We start from the raw sequence: 6,792 nt of genomic DNA on the forward strand, positions 1-6,792 counted from the left end.
TGTGTGTGTGTGTGTGTGTGTGTGTGTGTGTGTGTGTGTGTGTGTGTGTGTGTGTGTGTGTGTGTGTGTTGGTCCACCTCACCTGGTATCACCTCAGCCTGCACAACACATGCATGCAATTGTGCATTCAGACAGCAAGCGTTGCACAAACCTTTATATATTCATATATACGTCTCATTTTAAGTAGGGCTTATCTATTCCACTGACATGCATGTAAGTAGACATGTATGTTTTTTTTTTTCCTCAGCACCCATTACCCATACCTCTGGTAAACTTTTATTAAGGCCAGTATGTTGTTTTATATATCCATACTGTAAAAGCAAAATATGCAGCCCAAATATCCACACACACAAGAATTGTGGGGAAGTTAGATATTTTTAAAGAAAAACAATGGTACAGCCCTCTTTAAAACTTCTAAGCATTGTCTGATTAATTACAGTTGCAGAGCTGAATCGATAAGTAGATTAAGAAAAGAAAAACAGTCCACAACCATTTTGATTTTAAGTGCCTATATTATGAAAAAAACACCTTTTCTGGGATTGGTTATTTTGTGTATGTGGTGCTTCTACAAGCATACGAACTTGAAAAATAACTACCCATGGTGTTTTGAGTGAGATACGGTTTCTGACTGTCCTCTGTCTTCAGTCTCCGGGTGAGCTGTTCAACATCTGCACGGCTTTCTACGTCACTAGCCAAGACGAGGTGGCCGACCGTAGCGCGTGTTAGCGCAAGCATGCTAAATTCAAAAGTGGTCAGAAGCCTTTGTTCTCAGTGACCTTGTTCATTTCTTGAGCCCCTGATTCCAAGCGATGGCACCGAGTGAGCAGATGGGTTAGGGTTAACCAGCAGGTAACAAACGGTCTGCGTCAGATAAAAAAGAAGTTGTTAAAAAAGCAAGAATTGACAGAATTCAGTGCAGTGTTCCCTTTAGCATTTTTTTTAGCAGTGGGGACAAGTCTGTCCGAACTGTAGCCATCCTTACAACACACTACCTGAACAACCTTTTTCTAGTTTCCTGTTTCACTCTTCACAACACTGTCTTCGGGCAAAAAGTCAGGTTGTGAGATTGAGTTAGCCAGCAAGTTGCTTATGTTCTTGTTTGTCCCTGCCTCATAATAATAGCCTTAGTTTTGTGTTTCTTACCTTGATTTTGGTGTCTGTGTTTCAAAGCCATCTCCTGCGTTGAGGTTTTTTGGTGGAGCTGTTCATTTAGTAGTCGACTCGGCTTTGACAATAAACTCTATCAACACAACAGTATGTGGAGTTAAACTGGACGGCGGGGTGAGTTATGTCACCAGGATCATTTGAAAGCCAACCGCGACTGCATTGTGCGTCCGCCCTATTTCTGATAGAGTGGCTAAAGAAATGTTGCCGTGGCGGGCCGCCACAATAAGTTCAACATAGAGGAAACACTGCAGTGTGTGGGATTACTTGGTTCTCCTACAGACTTTCTGGTTTGCATAAAACTTTTTCAAATGGGCTTCATGCGAAAATACAAGTTATTATCTAGTGCCAGCTTCTTAAAGTGTAAGGATTTGCTGTTTTCTATAACTCGAAAATAATAAATCTTTTAGAGTGGACTTTTACGTCTGAAAGAAGAGGCAATCTTGAAGACGTCTTGTAGTGAGCATTCTTTACAAGTATCTGACATTTTATCGACTTAACAGTCAATCAGTTGCGGAGATGTAGTGCTTCTTCAAGGCCTTAGGCTATTTCCCTTCAGCATCCACCAAAGGTACATAATTGCAGTACCATTGTGAGCTACCCTTATCTCTCACATGCATCTCTAACACCTAAATCTCACCAGGTGTGTCTGTGCTAAGTTCCGGCGGCATTGCGGCCACCGGAGCATTTTCAGCCAAACAGGACACAACTTTTGATTCCACCAGCCAACGGAGTGTGTCCTAAAGCAGCTTTCTGCTCTGCTAAAAATATAAAACCTTTTAACTATATAGAATACTTACCTTTATGGTAGTAGCAGGGGGGGCGCTGCTGATCTCCGCAATTTGAATCCTTTAGTTCATATTGATGATTAAAATTATTATTTTACAGTACAGTAGTTATTTGTAAAAAAAAAAAAAAACGTTTAAACAGTACTTTAATTTGTGTGATGGCAAAATTACATAGACAGTGATTTCAAACATAGGCAATGACTGTTTATCTGAACAATGCTTGGGCCTGTAAAAAGGTTTTGTTCTTTGGTTTCAATGTATTATGGAGTATTTCATCGTATAATAATTGTAAAAAAAATAAAGGTTACTACTTCACGGATTTCGCCTATCACGGGTTCTTCTTGGAACGTCACCCCCGTGAAAAACGAGGGTCACTGTACACTTATCAATACGGCAACTCATTTCCATCCAGTCAGGTCTAAAGCTTTGAATTTAAAGGACAAGGTCAATAACTGCTCCTGTTTACAGTAGTATTTTTCTCCATTTTAGTGACCTTTGTTATGGCTACACTGAATATCATCCTGACTTGTCACTGCCAGCTTTTGTCACTCCAAGAGGTTTGTGTCCACACTTGGCCTGTGGGGGGAGAGTGCTTTTTCAATTTCTTTTCCACTGTCTTTCTCCGTATACTGATGTTGACAGGCAGGTTAATAAGGATTTTCAGTTTGAATGTTTATGCACAACACTGGAGCTCTATTCAGCCTATTTATTCCACTCTTTTCAAAAGTTTATATTAGGGATGAACGATTTAGGGAAAAAAATCTAATTGCAATTTTTCCGCCAGATATTGTGATTCAATTAGCGTTTTTTTTCTGTTTAAGTTTAGCTAAAGTTCAATATTTACTGTGTAACAGATTAACCATCTCATGGAGCATTATAACATGAGACACCATTACAACTGCTCTATATTCTTATGCAAGGATGTGAACATACTGTTAGATATGAATTGCCAGCAATAGCTGTTTTTCTTTTAATTAGCATGGAACATTGAATAGTCAAAGAACATGTGTCACTAAAGCTAAAGTTATAGTAATAAAAAACAAATACAACAGAAAATATCAGTACTTTCCTGTAGTCAATTCAATAGCAGCATTTACATATTTCACCTTTTACAAACATGTTACATAAAGTATTACAAAATACATGAAAAATCCCCTGAAAATAGGACATTTCTGTAAACAATCTTTGATATATATAACATTTTTCCAGAATTTTTTTTATTAAAAAAACAGTAAATGTAATAACAAAAACAGGAATAAAACATGTTAAACCAAATGTTACACCAAACATTCCGTTTATGGCATTCTTTCAAATCGAGATTTTGATTTGAAACGAGTGAATCGCTTGGCCGTAGTTTGTATGTGTGTTTCTGCACGTGTGTATCTGACCTCAACCAGCTGAGTACCCCACAGCCTGCTTCTTCCTCCTGCCAGCGGAAGGGGTCTGGTCTGGGCTTGGACCAGTGCCAAGCTATGTGGGTTGGATGGTCAACAAAAAAAAAGCCTGGGTACAAGCTTGGACCCTCTCTGGCACCAGATAGTGTACCACGCTCTATCTGGTGCCAGAGGGGGTCCAAGCTTGTACCCAGGCTTTTTTTCTCTTCTTCTTCTTTTTTAAATCTACCAAGCATCATTGTTGTCAAGGCAGGCAAAAGAAAACCATTGGATTAAAGAATCAAATATTTATTTACATCCGCCTGAGCATCTTGAGTCTGAGGTCAGGGACAGAAGTTTTTATACAGCCTGTATACTGCCGCTAAACTATTTATTGCAAATGGAATCCAATCTCTGTGTATGTCTAATGCATAAGCTGGACAAAAAGGCTGGACAAAGGCATTCAGCTACACCTGTTTCTTTCAGGGATTGATTTAGTTTTCAACAGCCACTGGACACTTGTATAACTTGTTTTGAAAAAAAACAGGAAATTGTGCTGGCTCTCTGCTCTATCCATGTGCTTTGTGTGGATGTGTACATACCCACATCTTTAAAATGTTGTTTGTCAGCTTTTATGGAAAGCCTTACATCCCTAATAGAAATAGCAGAGGACAACAATATGTTTCATCTAGTGCTCTGGCATCCAGGACACACACACACATCTACGTTGACACAAATGCAGTACACACTCGAAGAGGCAGGGCCGGCACGCTGATGTGCTCAAAAGGAAGACCACGTTGATGGTGAACAAAAGAGGCAGATATTCATAGTTGCCTAAAAAAGTAATACAAATATTGGTTAGCGCTCATGTGCTGAGCCAAGAAGCACCGTCATTCTAACTTTCCACTCTGATGATTAGAATCCATTCACTTTGGTCTATCTTGGGAATTTTAAGGAAACCTGAAAATAAGGAGATTAACAGTCTTTATGTCCAAAAGAGGAAAAAAAATAATACCTGTGCCAGTGAGCACAATTTAATAAATACATTTGTTAGATGGAGACATGAGGGCAAAGATGGCAAATCTGTGTCCTTGTAATTGTGTAAGTTGCAGCAAAAGACACAAATATTGCACTCCTGCAGAACCAAAAGGCTTATTAAATGACTCTCCAAAAAAATAGAATAAAATAACATAATTTGTTATCATTGTAGCTAAATATGAGAGGATGTTAGATGATAGAGCATGTCATGGTGATATGATAAAATGTTGTATGTTCGTCATACTATACCATATCATTGTGCTTTACTTAGCTTTAGTGAGGCAAGTAGAAAATAACAAATGTTTTAAATACCTTTCTAAGGGACCAAAGGTCAATAGATTAATTCACATTTTTGTTAAAACATTAATGTTAATTAGAAGGTATTCCAGAGTGGACTTTAACTTTATATTGTGATTAGCTTACAGGCATTTAAATACACCAATATCTCATGATATAGCACGCATAAATATGCCAGCCAGTAAACCTTTTTTCTTCTTCCAAAAACTCAAATAAATCAACAAAAAAAAAAGAATTTAAACAATGTGGTCGCCTGGGTGAGAGGTTGGAGTTTGATTGTTGGTAAAGATACAATCAGGAAATCAAGTAACTAAATGTACAATCATGGCACCAAAGAAAGTCAGATAAATACGTAGCGTTTTTGTTCTCTATAGTTGTACAATACACATTTTATTAACATATCGTGAATCTTTTTTTATGCCTATGTGTGATGATATGATTGATGAATATAATATGTGAACTGTGTGCGGGTGCATTGTGATGCTCATACAGTGCGTGTGTGTGTGTGTTTGTGTGGGGAGCTTGTGTGGCCCTGTGTCTGGTACTAACTCATCCGGCTGTTAATTGTGTTAGCACCGCAGCTGTTTGCATTGGCCAGATTGAGAGCAGCGCTACAGGGCCCTTCTGCTTTTCTCCACTGGGATGAGCTTCCAGACCTCCTCATTCCCACTGATCCCAACCAACCTTTTCATTTTTTTTCTCTGTACTTCTCTGCGTCCGTCTCTCACTCTTTTTCTGTCTCAGTCCTTTCCTTCTCAGTTTTGCTTCATATTCCTCTCGGTGTCTCTCTCCTGGGAGATTGACAGACTAGTTAACCGAACAAGAGGGAAACATTCCTTTGCATGCAGTTCTTTTTTTGGTACGGCGAATAAATGGCATATGTGCTATCTACCACCCCCCCCCTTCCCCATATGTCTGCATGAAAAGGGCAGAAGAGACAGAGATTGTGTCTGGATATGTTGGGGGGGGGGGGAGACAACTTTAGGCTCCTCAAGACCTCCTGGTTATGACCTGTGTTGAGGGCAGGTGGTTGGCCATCTCTACCCCAACTATAGACATCCATTCTTGGGCCACATGTCAGCGTGTCTCAGAGGGTTGATTTCATTTAAAGTCAGTTCTTTCAATAAGTAGGATTATGGACAGCGGAAATGAAAACGATGGCTACAAAACACTGCGGCCAGAAAGCACAAATGGCTGTGAAGGACCGCCAGTACTATTAATGGATTCAACCCCCCTCCCCACCACAACCCAACGTCGTCCGAACCTTCTCAGCATTTGACTGATGGCTTCTCAAACCGGAAATTGGGCGTCTTAGTGTGTGTTGTGCCCGTCGGACCAACCTGTCCTGTGGTTGTGTGGCTGGTTTGGCCCAACAGGTTGCAGTGGCTCTGGCCTTGGCTGCCCATCTGCCCCTGGCATCTGTCCCCACATCTGTTTCACCTCGGACAGCCAGGGGACGGACTCAAGGAGAGCCTCCCCTCTAACCGCTCTGGCATTAATGTCCAGGATGGTTATCCACCAACTAAATGGCAATTACATGCTCAGCAACAGTAGAGCTGTGGTTTGACGGCTGATTATCATTAATTGCTCTCTGCAGAGCACTATTTCCTTGAAATGGGCCTCTGTATTCTACTGAGATAACCCAATAGAAGAAAAACTGTAAATTAGTTATTCATTTCAGAGCTTTGTCTACCTTGGCGACTTCCCGCCAGTATAAATCATGATTTAAAGTCTGTGGAATTATTTTGAATTATGGAATTACAAAACAAAATGCATGAGGATCTAATGTATGATTGCTGGTTAAACACGGGGTAAAAAAATATCAATGAAATATTGGATGGAAGAGGTGTGCTTAATTATGTTGCCACCTTATGTCACCTTCATATCAAGATTGTTTAAAAATATCACACTGGCAAGCATACGGGTTTTTTGTTGAGAAAGGCATTGTCCTGACGCTCCTATTATCTCCCATCCAACAAAGATAATGACTAAGTAGAAAAAAGGGAATTAAATAAGAGGTGTCTTTTTTTTATTTCAGATGTACCTATTTGCTCCCATTTACAGTGGGTACGGAAAGTATTCAGACCCCTTTAAATTTTTCACTCTTTGTTTCATTGCAGCCTTTTTCCAAA

The 6,792-nt window shown here is 39.8% G+C and overlaps 1 protein-coding gene across 4 annotated transcripts in view; it reads left to right on the plus strand.

Moving 5' to 3' along the window:
* usp45 (ubiquitin specific peptidase 45) overlaps positions 1–6,792 on the plus strand; it is a 38,030-nt gene that overhangs the window by 17,071 nt on the left and 14,167 nt on the right. The window lies entirely within an intron of this gene.

The sequence above is a fragment of the Etheostoma cragini genome, chromosome 6, assembly GCF_013103735.1.
Source record: "Etheostoma cragini isolate CJK2018 chromosome 6, CSU_Ecrag_1.0, whole genome shotgun sequence".
NCBI lineage: Eukaryota > Metazoa > Chordata > Actinopteri > Perciformes > Percidae > Etheostoma > Etheostoma cragini.